This window comes from Bufo gargarizans, chromosome 6 (genome assembly GCF_014858855.1).
Source record: "Bufo gargarizans isolate SCDJY-AF-19 chromosome 6, ASM1485885v1, whole genome shotgun sequence".
Classification (NCBI taxonomy): Eukaryota; Metazoa; Chordata; class Amphibia; order Anura; family Bufonidae; genus Bufo; species Bufo gargarizans.
Genome location: NC_058085.1, coordinates 34,012,672 through 34,026,461, shown reverse-complemented (window position 1 = coordinate 34,026,461; position 13,790 = coordinate 34,012,672). Strand labels below are relative to the sequence as shown.

The following is a 13,790-nucleotide window of genomic DNA, read 5'->3' as shown; positions in this document are numbered from 1 at the left end:
CTTCAAAAAGAGGCCATTGTTCCAGTCCCTCCAGGAGAAGAAAGAACAGGTTTTTATTCTCCAGTATTTCTGGTAGGAAAACCAAATGGCTCCTACAGAGCAATTATAAATCTAAAAGGCCTAAAACGTCATCTCCAGTACAAAAGTTTCAAAATGGAGACGATAAAGTCCACGATAAACCTGCTAAGGAAGGACGCTTTCATGGCGACTCTGGATCTGACCGATGCATATTATCACATACCAATATGCAGCGGTCACCAAAAGTATTTAAGATTCGCAATTCAAAAGAGAAAAGAAGTGTTCCATTTCCAATTCCAGGTCCTTCCTTTTGGCCTCACATCTGCTCCGAGGGTCTTTTTAAAAATAATGGCAGAGGCCGTAGCAGTTTTACATCAAAAAGGGATACTGATCATCCCCTATTTAGATGATTTTCTTATTGCTGCAGAGTCAGAAGAGACACTAGAAGAACAATTAAATATTGTACAGCAGGGTCTGAGACTAGGATGGATGATAAATCCAGAAAAATCAAGTCTTCGTCGCGAAAGAAGGAAATCAACCAGGAAATTTCTGTATTCCGCAGCAGGGGAAAAGTGACGATTCGAATAATAATGAAGATATTGGGTCTAATGTCTTCGTCAATTCCAGCTGTAAAATGGGCACAAGCGCATTCCTGGACTCTTCAAGCGTTCATGTTAAAGAATTAGGACAAAAGTATATCCTCATTAGAGAAGAAGGTAAGAGTTCCCCAGTATGTAAAAGACTCCCAGAGAGTACCTTGGCGACAAACGAACACCATAACAATTAAGACACATGCCAGCAGAATCTGCTGGGGGGGTTCATCCAGACCGGTCCTATTGTACAGGGAACATGGCAGAAAAATCTAAGTCTATCTTTCTCCAATCTAAGAGAATTATCTGCAGTTTGGGAGGCCTTAAAAACACTTCAATCGGAAATAAAAGGAAGAGAGATATAAATTTTATCAGACATCATGGCGGTCACTTATCTGAACAGACAGGGAGGTACAAAAAGTCTGTCCTTGGCAAGAGTTTCAGAAAAGATATTCCGATGGGCAGAAAAAATATACTTTCAATCACAGCAGTCCATATAAAAGGAAAGGACACCAGAGTCGCAGACTTACTAAGCAGAGATGTTCTGAAGAAGGAGAGTTGAGTCTCAATCGACAGATTTTTTCTTCAAATAGCACAAAATGGGGCTTTCCAAACCTGGACTTGTTTGCAACACTACAAAACAGACAAAACAGAAAAATGTTGCTCCCTATCGTATAGAGATCGCCCATTCTTCGTCAATGCACTTTCCCAGCCCTGGCCAAACAAGACCCAGTATGCGTTTCCCCCATTTGCATTAATACTGAAGATCCTGCTAAAGATGTTACAAGAAAAACCCAGGTTAATCCTAATAGCGCCTTACTGGCCAAAAAGGTAATGGTTTCCCCTACTATTCAGGATGTCAGCATGAGATTTCTGGATCCTACCGAATATTCCAGACCTTCTTCATCAGGGCCCAGCTTTACACCCCAGGTCAACGCAGCTTCAATTGGCAGCCTGGAACCTGAGCTGGAATTATTAAGAAGAAAGAGACTTGCAGAGGTGGTAATTTGTACAATACTATGCAGGCAAAAATTTATAATAGAATCTGTGAAACTTTTTTAAAGTTTACAAAAGATAACACAGCAGGCCCCTTTATGGTTTCTAATATTTTAGATTTTCTGCAGGCCGGTTTAAACAAATGTTTGAAAGTCAGCATTAGAGTCCAGATATCGGCCCGGAGTGCGTTTTTAGATACTAAACTGGCAGAAGTAGATCTTATAAAAGGATTTGAGAGGGGCCCGGAGAAAGGAACCTATAGTCAGATCCACTGTTCCTCCATGGGATTTAAATATGGTTTTATCTACTCTAATCGAGTCCCCCTTTGAGCCGTTACCTGAAATCTCCTTGAAATTGCTATAATTAAAAACAGTTTTTCTCGTGGCAATTACTACAGCTAGGAGATTTGGGGAGATACAGGCTTTTCATGTAGACCTCCATATCTAACTGTTAGAGATGATAGGATAGTGTTAAAACACTCCCTCTTTTTTGCCCAAGGTTGTCTCGAAATTCCACTGTTTTCTGTAAGTGTCTCTACCATCATTCGGATCCCCAACAGAAGCGTTTCCATAATCTGGATGTGAGGAGGTCGGTGTTGGCTTATCTTAAGGCAACGGAAGAATTTAGGAAGACAGATAGACTGTTCGTTCATTTTGCAGGGCCAAACAAAGGAAATGCAGCAAGCAAAACGACCATCGCCAGATGGATCAAATCAACGATTTTGTTTTGTTATAATTTGAGAAAGGTCTCTCCTCCAGAAGGACTTAGAGTTCATTCAACGCGGTCAGTCACAACTTCCTGGGCAGATTCAGCGGACGTCCCTCTTGAACAGATTTGCCAGGCAGCTACCTGGTCTTCACCTTCCACTTTTTTCAGACATTATCAGTTAGACGTGTTAAATAATAAGGCCTTATACTTTTCTCGCAGAGTGTTATCTGCCGTAGTCCCTCCCTAAATATTAATTTCTCTGTTATTCCTCCTGTCAATCATGCCGCTGTGGAGGTGTTTAAAAAGATTGCAATTACTTACCGGTAATTGTTTTTTTCCTCTAGCCTTACTGGAGCAGGTAAGGGGAGGGGGCTATTTAAAGATCTCCACGTTGTTTCCTGTCCCTGGGGAGGTGGGGTAATCCTCCTGTCAATCATGCGCTGTGGAGGCTAGAGGAAAACCCTTGGTAGATCCTGTTTGTCTGTGTACTGACATATGCCTGATTCCTGGATTCTGAATCTTTGCCACCTGACCTGAGAAAGGTGGAGATGGCAGGATTACAGCTGACCATAGACATTACATGTCGTCTGGATCGTCTCAATTTTCTGACTATGGTTACTGCTGTTTCGAGCAAACAGGTTGGAGTTGTACAGGAGACCTGCAGATATTTGGGTCAGATAACTCCTGCTGTCCGGTCATTTTTGGTCGTCATTCTAATCACTGATGTTTTCTGGTCATATAAAACCTTCAACATGACTTCAACCGTCTGATTAATTTTACAATATTTCTTTCACAGCTTGTCAATCCGGGTAAAGATCTGAACATTATATATGTTACAGAGACACGTGTGAGGGGTAATGAGCAGATTAGAGAGGATATTCCTACAGATATCCGCCCAGGTGAGTAGTAACCACTAAATAAAACAGAGAAGACTCTACTCATTCAGACTTTACTCATTTTCTTAAGCTCAATTTTCGAGCATCTTAGATGATAAAACTTGCTGATCATTTATATTATGGACATGAATATGGATATAAAATATACCTATGTGAACAAGGTCTGTTCCATTATCATCTGCGTCAGAATTATTTGCCAATTTTTCAACTAAGGAACCATTAATTCCTTCAAAATAAGCCTAGTTCACATGTCATGTAAAGATACAAATAAGAAGAAGAATGGGGCGCCACACTGGCTTTATCAGTAGTTAACCAATAGGTTTTAGAAACACGCAATTGTGCTTACCGGACAATGTTGTGAAAAGTCACAACTGTTGTCGGTCGCTTGACCAGTAATTTGTAAACCCGACCGGTGGGTGGTTATCCTAGGCTGCATCCGTGGTCCTCTGTGTTGCCCCCAGGACAAATGACAGGTGAACACGATAACTTGTAAAAAAGGTCAGGATTACTTGAGGCGATGCCGAGGTTCAGGTGAATGATACATCAGAGGTGGTGTAGTTGATGCAGGGTATCTTTACTCACAGGTAGTCTATGCGTTTCTGGGGCTAGATTGTCCCCTTTGTCAGGACTATATAGTTTACATGTCAGTTTTTGGTGATCTGCAGTGACTGTCAGCCAATACCCCATGCAGGTCAACAACACAGAAGTGGTGAAAATCTTTCCATTATACCTTATCTCTGTTTTGGCTCCATTCCTGGTTTGACTAAATCAATGGGCGGTTTGCCTAATGGCCAAATATTTTCTGTATAGAATATTATTTTTCTGTAGCTCTATCTAGGTGATCTACCATGGAGCTGAGGACAAACATGTTTGTGCGTTATTTTGTGTGCCCCATTTTCAGATATTCCAGTGCCCCCATAGTACTGATGGCAGCCACAAGTATTATTCATAAGGCCAGTGTATATGCTAGGCTATTAGTATAAGCAGTTCTTGGTGTTATTTGTCTATGTAGATGGTTTAGCCAATACTAGGAATAGATTATGAAGGCAGGAAAAGTCTAAAGAACTTTTTTATACAAAGGAAAAAAAATTAGATATCAGCCTTACACTTGCTCTAAAGCCATGGCTTCTTTGAGACAATACTGCTCCTCCTCTCTGCTTTGTTTTATAGCAAAGTGCATGCAGCCATCAAGAAGTGTGTGACACAGACACCACTAATATCACTGATTCATATGTATTATTCTCCACTAACAGAAGGACCCGGCTTCACACGGGAATATTTCATCTACTTCATTTAATGTTTCTGTTTGTTGACAGTATCCCCCATAACAGTGACCTTATACAGCACCCTGCCCCTTTAACAGTGAACTACACAGTCCCCCACCACTTTAAAATGGGACCTCCACAGCAGCCCATCCCCTTAACTTTGACCTCCACAGCAGCCCATCCCCTTAACTTTGACCTTCACAGCAGCCCTCTCCTTTAACAGCGAGTTTCACAGCACCCCAGTCCCTTGACAGTGACCTCTTCAGGGCCCCGCCCCCTTAACAGTGACCTCCACAGAAGTTGCCCCTTTAATCCTAGGGCTACAGGATGACATGTTTTGTGTGTTATTTTGTCTCAACAAAACTGCGACATGTGACATGCTGCGACTGCGACACGAATAGATTTTTCTGTGACTGTCAGGTTGCAGCATGTCACAGTCCAAAACCATAGACTATTATTATAAAAATTGTCGCGCGACATTGGTGCAATATCAATGTCGCGTGACACATGTAGCAGTGTAGTTGTGTCGTATGTGGTTTGCGACACATGTCGTTGTGTAGCCCTAGCCTAAAGCTGACCTACAGCAGTGAAGAAAAATGGCTGGGTTGTTATGAAACCTGGAGTAAAACTGTGTATGTGGAGACTAAGGGCCTGCGAGCTTCCATTGGCTGATAAGGGACATGTGACCGTGTGTATGGCAGTTGGGATATGAAGAGAGAGACTTGCAGGCTTGTATTGGCTAACGCAGGAAATTTTTGGGGAATATCTCAGGAACTGTATGTCCTAGAGAGCTGAGACACAGTCTAAAAACCTTCCCAGACACCTGATGTACATGTGTGCCATGAAGATCGATCCATTTGTTTGGTCGCGCATAAAGAACAGACGTCAGGACAGACACAAACTCATTGTTTACCGGCATGTTACCTCCACAGTATTCTTTCCCAGATAGTAAGTGATTACTAAGCTTAGTAGAAGTTTATCGATGAGTTTTTCAGTTACAGAGCAATATGTGTGTAGAAAAAATAGTTGAAGCTTACAAACTCCATGCAGCTGCTGTGTAGGGGCGTATGACCTGCACAAGATTTATTTGCAGATAACAAGGAATGTGTATACCAGGTTTAGTTTAAATCGATGGTTGCGTTTTTGAGTGATCGCGGAACATACATACAGATGCAGTGTCCGGAAAAACACTGCTTAATACCGTGATTGTGTTTCATGAAAATGTGCTTGTGCCTGAGTTCCCATAGAGTTGCACAGGGAGGGAGAGGTTCTAACAAACCTCCCAGGGCTGACTCCACCCTGCTCTCTGGGACAGGAGAAGAAGAAGGCGGAGAACGTGATGTTTGTAGGGAAAAGCTGCACTTCAGCAGCCATTTTGCAGAGTTATCAAAATTCCAGAGTTAGTTCCATGTACCAGCCCATAGAAGAGAAAGATTACAGAAGATCCAGGCAACCCAGAGAGGGAAGTGAGAATATTGGCAAAGTAAGGTAATTGTCATGTATAAGGCTCTAGTCTCCTTTGCATTAGGTGGAGAGATTCTAAGCTACCAGCTGTCCACCATAACCAAAGACAGAAGGGCCACCTGTCAGGGGATAGTATTCCTAGAGAGGATATAGAAGTATATGATTATACAGTACAGCAAAGATAGTACATCCATCCAGCCTGGAGAAACAAGGGATTGTTTGTTAAAGAGGGAAACTACCCCTTATGCAACTTTTGGGAACTAACCTGTGCCATTTTAGAAGCCGCATTGCTGTAAATGACTTTTGTGCACATTGATGACCTTTGGATCAGCTTCAGTAACTTCAATATCTGAGGGCGATAGAAAATTCTATTTAGCTGTGGACAAAATGCCGGATCTTTTAAAAGCGGTGAGGGCCACTATGGGGGTGGAAGAAGTGCAGAAAAACCATTCCATCCAGGAGGAAATGTTTGGGGGTCTAGGGGTTAAAAAAGCCTGAGTATTCCCTATTAATGAGAACAAAAGAGACATGATTTTAGAGGAATGATCTGACCCTGATAAATACCTGGGTGTGTCGAAGGATTTCAAAAACCATCTATTATTTGATCCGGCTGAATCTAAAATATGAAATGAGATCCCTAAAATTGATGTGCAAGTGGCAAAGGTCAATAAGAAGACATCATTGTCTTTTGAAGACACATCCCAGTTAATGGATCCCATGGAAAGGAAAGCTGACAATCTGTTATGAATATCATGGGAAGCAGCGATGTTTACCCTTAAATCAAATATCACCGGAACATCTGTCGCTAGATCTATGTTCCTTTGGCTAAACGAACTTGAAAACCATATTAGGGCTAAGATCCCTAGAGAGGAGATTCTAAACTCCATCCCCTTGCTGAAATCAGCCACTGCTTTCCTGGCGGATGCCTCTGCTGAGTCGGTAAGATTCGCAGCCAAAGATGTTGGCCTCTCCAACGTGGCACGCAGGGTCCTTTTGGATGAAGTCTTGGTCAGGAGACAAGACTTCAAATATGAAGCTGTACTCCATTTCCTTTTCGAGGGAATATGTTACTTGAGGCCGTGCTAGATAGGATCTTGGAGAAAGCCTCAGACAAGAAAAAATGATTTCCCTAAGACGTACCATATAGGAATAAACCTTTTGTTCTTCCTCGGGCCAGGATAGATTACATAGAGTAAAGGGAAAATCTGGACTCTGAAGCTACCCCAAAGGGGGCAGAGGAAAGTGTTTTCTCCTTAACCCCCAGAACAAACCCAGCGATAAACAATGATGCCGAACAATGACGCCAAACAAGTTCATTGTGTTCCGTCTCAGATCTATGACAGCTCAGAACAAGATTGAGCAGGGAGTGCAAGACCTTTTAAAATGGAAGGGGTAGTTAAAGTTCCATTTCCAGAGCAAGGAAGAGTATTCTACTCCAATCTATTCCTAGTAAAAAAGAAAGAGAGCTCATTCCGAACCATAATAAATCTAAAATCCCTGAACAAATTCATATCTTACCCAAAATTTAGGATGGAGTCCCTAGGGTCCATAATACACTTGATAGGAAAAGACTCCCCAAAATTCCTGCGGTTCACCATCAGAGACCACAGAGGGTTAATACATCATTATCAATTCACGGCACTTCCATTTGGAATTTCCTCCGCTTCCAGGATTTTCACCAAACTCATAGTCGAGATGGTGGCATATTTGAGGGAAAGTGTCACGGCTGTTTAAGGGTAACCAGAGCATACACAGTAAGAAGAGCTACTGACCGGACCCAAACTAGGGAAGAGAAAGGGTGACCCCTGTCAGACCCTCAACACTCTCCCTATGCTGCTAAAGCACATGCCCGGATCCAAATGGTGGCACAAGGCATGCCCGCGTACCTTAGACTGATGAGCCCTGTAACCCCTACAATAGTGGAAGGGGCACGGCCACCGATGCCCTGCTCAGAATATGGAGGGAACCGTGGCCACCTCAGATCCAGTCAGGAAATCACCAGGTACACAACAAAGTCTGCACACTTAGCTGATGGAGCTGCAGCCGCAGAGAAGACGGATCCAAGGGCCGCTGGCAATATCCGGAGTGCTTGCAGCAGCAGAACACAGGTCCAGAGAACTAGTAGCTTAACAAGTGAAGATACTCAAGGCAGAGCTACAACTGAAAAGAGAAATATAATCCACGCCCTGCAATAGGAGGAGGGGTGATTTAAAGGCAGGGAAATCAAACGCAGGAGAGACAGCTGGGAGTAAAGACCTCATCACAGGGGCGGAGAAACAGAACAGTGAGAACACCTCCAAACTCTAAGTGACATCATCACAGGGGTGGAGACACAGAGCTGTGAGAACGTCTCAAAGCTCTGGTAGTGACAGTACCCCCCCCCCCCTCTACGGGTGGACTCCGGACACCCAGGACCCACCTTCCCAGGATGAGCCCTATGAAATGCCCTGATAAGGCGAGTGGCTTTAATGTCCGACATCGGAACCCACATCCTCTCCTCAGGACCATAACCCTTCCAATGAACGAGGTACTGAAGAGAACCGCGGACAATGCGAGAGTCCACAATTCTGGAAACCTCAAGCTCCAGATTGCCATCAACCAAAATCGGAGGAGAAGGCAAAGAGGAGGGTACCGTGGGCTGGACATATGGTTTTAAGAGAGATCTGTGAAATACATTATGTATCTTCCAAACCCGTGGAAGATCAAGACGGAAGGCAACAGGATTGATGACTGACCAAATTTTATAAGGCCCAATAAACTTGGGCCCCAATTTCCAGGAGGGAACCTTCAGTTTAATATTTCTTGTAGACAACCACACCAGATCACCCACATTCAGGTCCGGACCAGGCACACGTCTCTTATCAGCCACACGCTTATACTTCTCACTCATCTTTCTGAGATTACTCTGAATCTTTTGCCAAATGGTAGACAAAGACGAGGAAAATCTCTCCTCCTCAGGTAAACCAGAAAGAGCCCCTCCCGAGAATGTCCCAAACTGCAGATGGAACCCATATGCACCAAAAAATGGTGACTTATCAGAAGATTCCTGACGACGGTTGTTCAAAGCAAACTCAGCAAGAGGGAGAAATGAACACCAATCCTCCTGGTTCTCCGCCACAAAACAGCGCAAATATGTCTCCAGATTCTGATTGAGGCGCTCAGTCTGACCATTCGACTGCGGGTGAAAAGCAGAAGAGAAGGACAGCCGAACCCCCAGGCGAGAACAGAAAGCCTTCCAGAACCTGGACACAAACTGCGTGCCTCTATCGGAAACAATATCAGAGGGAATGCCGTGCAATTTAACAATATGGTCGACAAAAGCTTGCGCCAACGTTTTAGCATTGGGTAAACCAGGGAAAGGAACGAAATGAGCCATCTTGCTAAAACGGTCCACGACCACCAGGATCACCGACTTCCCCGAGGAACGAGGAAGATCCGTGATAAAGTCCATGGACAGGTGTGTCCAAGGACGGGAAGGTATGGGTAACGGGAGAAGGGAACCTGAAGGTCGTGAACGAGGGACCTTAGCGCGAGCGCACGTCTCACAAGCAGCCACAAAACCCTCCACAGACTTACGAAGAGCCGGCCACCAAAATCTCAGAGCAATGAGATCTACCGTGGCTCTACTCCCGGGGTGACCAGCAAGAACCGTATCATGATGTTCCTTAAAGAGTTTGTGACGTAGCTCAGGAGGCACGAACAACTTCCCGGAGGGACAACGGGCAGGTGCCTCAGTCTGGGCAGCCTGGACCTCGGCCTCCAAATCGGAATATAGAGCAGAAACAACTACCCCCTCCGCCAAAATGGGACCCGGGTCCTCGGAGTTTCCTCCTCCCGGAAAACAGCGAGAGAGAGCATCAGCCTTCACATTCTTGATTCCAGGGCGGAAAGTAACAACAAAATTGAATCTGGAGAAGAACAGAGACCATCTGGCCTGTCTCGGATTCATACGCCTGGCTGACTCCAAGTACGCCAGATTCTTATGGTCGGTAAAAACGGTGATAGGGTGCCTGGCCCCCTCCAACCAATGGCGCCATTCCTCGAAAGCCAACTTGATGGCCAACAACTCCCTATCTCCCACATCATAGTTTCTCTCTGCCGGGGAGAGTTTTCTAGAGAAAAAGGCACAAGGTTGCCATTTGGCAGGAGAGGGGCCCTGGGACAAAACTGCACCCACACCCACCTCGGAAGCATCCACCTCAACAATAAAAGGTAAGGAAACATCGGTATGCACCTAGATGGGAGCAGACGCAAAACTCTCTTTAATCTTAGAAAAGGCTGCAAGCGCCTCCTCCGACCAAGAGGAAAAATCCGTCCCCTTTTTTGTCATGTCAGTAAGGGGTTTGACAATAGAGGAATAATTCAAAATGAACTTTCTGTAGTAGTTAGCAAAACCCAGAAAGCGCATCAATGCCTTCTGATTTTCAGGAAGCTCCCACTCCAGCACAGCACGGACCTTCTCCGGATCCATGCGAAAACCAGAAGCAGAGAGGAGAAAACCCAGAAATTGAATCTCTGATACCATAAAAAGACATTTCTCCAGCTTGGCATACAGTTTATTCTCCCTCAGTATCTGCAGGACCTGAAAAAGATGATCCTGATGGGTCTGAACATCAGGGGAAAAATCAAAATATCATCAAGATACACCAATACAAATTTCCCCATTAAATGATAGAAAATACTATTAACAAAATGCTGAAAGACGGCCGGAGCATTCATCAGGCCGAAAGGCATAACGAGATTCTCGAAATGCCCGTTAGGGGTATTAAAGGCCGTTTTCCATTCATCCCCCTCTCTGACCCTGACCAGGTTGTACGCGCCTCTCAGATCCAATTTGGAAAACACCTTGGCCCCAACAATTTGGTTGAAGAGGTCCGGGATCAGAGGAACGGGATAGGGATCGCGAATCGTGATACGGTTCAGCTCCCTAAAATCTAAACAAGGTCTCAGAGAGCCATCTTTTTTTTTAACAAAAAAAAACCTGTGGCAACAGGTGACTTTGAGGGACGAATATGCCCCTTCTCAAGACTCTCGGAGATATAGGTTCGCATTGCGAGTCTTTCCGGTTGTGAGAGATTGTAGAGGCGTGCTTTTGGCAGCTTGGCGCCGGGAATGAGGTTAATGGGACAGTCAAACTCCCGGTGAGGAGGTAGCTCCTGAACACCGCTCTCGGAAAACACATCCAAGAAATCAGAGAGAAATGATGGCACAGTTTTAGTAGACACCTCTGCAAAAGTCGCTGTGAGACAATTCTCTCTACAAAAGTCACTCCACTCATTTATTTGCCTTCCTTGCCAATCAATAGTGGGGTTATGTCTAGTGAGCCAGGGTAGCCCCAAAACTAGAGGAGAAGGCAATCCGTTAAGGACAAAACAAGATATCTCCTCCACATGAGTGTCACCTACAGCTAGCCGGATATTGTGAACAATGCCTTTCAGAGATCTCTGCGAGAGTGGAGCAGAGTCAATAGCAAAAACAGGTATATCCTTTTCTAATGTACAAACCTGAAAACCATGCAAGGCTACAAATTGAGTGTCAATAAGATTGACAGCCGCTCCACTATCGACAAAAATCTCACAAGGAATGACTTTGCTCTCTAGCGCCACCCTGGCAGACAGGAGAAAACGGGAACTGCAGGTCAGAGGAATAACATCAATTCCCACCTCAACTCTGCCCAAAGTAGCAGATGAAGCAGAACCTGATGATCTACCTCTTGAGGTTTTTCTCTTATTATCGCTCTTAGTACAGTTCAGGAATCTCCTAGACGGACAAACATTTGCCAAATGACCTATGCCCCCACAACAAAAACACACCATATTCTGAGGACTAAATCCTCTTTTATCAGGGGCAAGTCGGCCTAGCTGCATGGGCTCCTCCTCAGAGGGGAGCGAGACAGGATGAGACCCCTGCATACTGAATGAGTCCGCACCATTGCCCCCTAGACTGACAATGGCTGGACGGAGAGGTCTTGTTTCTTTCCCTTAGACGCCTGTCAAGGCGTACCGCCAATGACATGGCAGACTCTAAGGACGTTGGTCTCTCATGGAAAGCAAAGGCATCTTTCAAACCCTCTGAGAGACCATGACAGAACTGACTTCGGAGTGCAGCATCATTCCAGCCTGAATCAGCTGCCCATCTCCGAAATTCAGAACAATAAAGCTCCGCAGACAGTTTGTTCTGGCATAAAACACGTAAGTTCGATTCTGCCAGAGCAACACGATCCGGGTCATCATATATCTGCCCCAGGGCCACAAAAAATCTTTCCACGGATCGAAGGGAGGGATCCCCTGATGACAGCGAAAAAGCCCAAGTCTGAGCATTACCCCTGAGCAGGGAGATGACAATCCTCACCCTCTGTTCCTCATTACCAGAGGAGTGGGGACACAAACAAAAATGGAGTTTATATGCCTCTCTGAAGCGAACAAAATTCTCACTGCCCCCGGAGAACGTTTCCGGAAGTGAGACCTTTGGCTCGCAACAGACTCCATGAGCCGGAGCAGAGCCCAATGTTTGTAGCTGAGTCACAGATTGACGGAGATCCGCTACTTCCAAAGAAAGACCCTGCATGCGGTCAACCAAGCCAGAAAGCGGATCCATGTCAACAAGGACGGTTTTGGTGGATTATAATGTCACGGCTGTTTAAGGGTAACCAGAGCATACACAGTAAGAAGAGCTACTGACCGGACCCAAACTAGGGAAGAGAAAGGGTGACCCCTGTCAGACCCTCAACACTCTCCCTATGCTGCTAAAGCACATGCCCGGATCCAAATGGTGGAACGAGGCATGCCCGCGTACCTTAGACTGATGAGCCCTGTAACCCCTACAATAGTGGAAGGGGCACGGCCACCGATGCCCTGCTCAGAATATGGAGGGAACCGTGGCCACCTCAGATCCAGTCAGGAAATCACCAGGTACACAACAAAGTCTGCACACTTAGCTGATGGAGCTGCAGCCGCAGAGAAGACGGATCCAAGGGCCGCTGGCAATATCCGGAGTGCTTGCAGCAGCAGAACACAGGTCCAGAGAACTAGTAGCTTAACAAGTGAAGATACTCAAGGCAGAGCTACAACTGAAAAGAGAAATATAATCCACGCCCTGCAATAGGAGGAGGGGTGATTTAAAGGCAGGGAAATCAAACGCAGGAGAGACAGCTGGGAGTAAAGACCTCATCACAGGGGCGGAGAAACATAACAGTGAGAACACCTCCAAACTCTAAGTGACATCATCAAAGGGGTGGAGACACAGAGCTGTGAGAACGTCTCAAAGCTCTGGTAGTGACAGAAAGAGGACTAATCTTAGTCCCATACTCAGATGATTTTCTCCTAATTGGCTATACTGCAGACCACCTATTAGCAGATTTAGACACCTTCCTGTCAACACTGGGAAAACTAGGGTCGATAGTGAACATCAACAAATCAAACCTACAACCGTCAACAAAAATACGTTTCCTGGGGGTGATTCTAGACTATCATATTCAATCCACTTTTCTTCACCAAGAAAAAATCTAATCGCTGCGGGAGAAAGTCAGAATGTTTCAAAAGAAAAATATGTCAATAGGGGAATCAATGAGTTTACTGGGCCTACTCACATCATGCATACCCTCAGTACCTTGGAGTCAACTGCATTTTCAACCTCTACAGATTTGGATTCTCAGAGTTTGGAACAGGCAACAGATTACTCTAGATTAGAGTGTCCATTCCTCACATGGTAAAAACATCACTATGTTGATGAACAGTCTCAAGGAACTTCTCCAGGGGAGTAGTATAGAAGAGAACTCTCTATGTACAAATCATGGCGGATGCAAGTGGGGAGCGAAAGTAGGAGATTATTACTACCAGGGCTCCTGGCCCCAG

The 13,790-nt window shown here is 45.0% G+C and overlaps 1 protein-coding gene across 1 annotated transcript in view; it reads left to right on the top strand.

Annotated features, from left to right (window-relative positions):
- The window catches only part of LOC122942335 (zinc finger protein 84-like), a 36,633-nt gene that overhangs the window by 3,394 nt on the left and 19,449 nt on the right, over window positions 1–13,790 (top strand). Inside the window, exon 2 of the mRNA XM_044299896.1 lies at window positions 3,109–3,211. The gene's annotated coding sequence lies outside the window, so the exon portion shown is untranslated. The remainder of the gene's footprint in view (window positions 1–3,108; window positions 3,212–13,790) is intronic.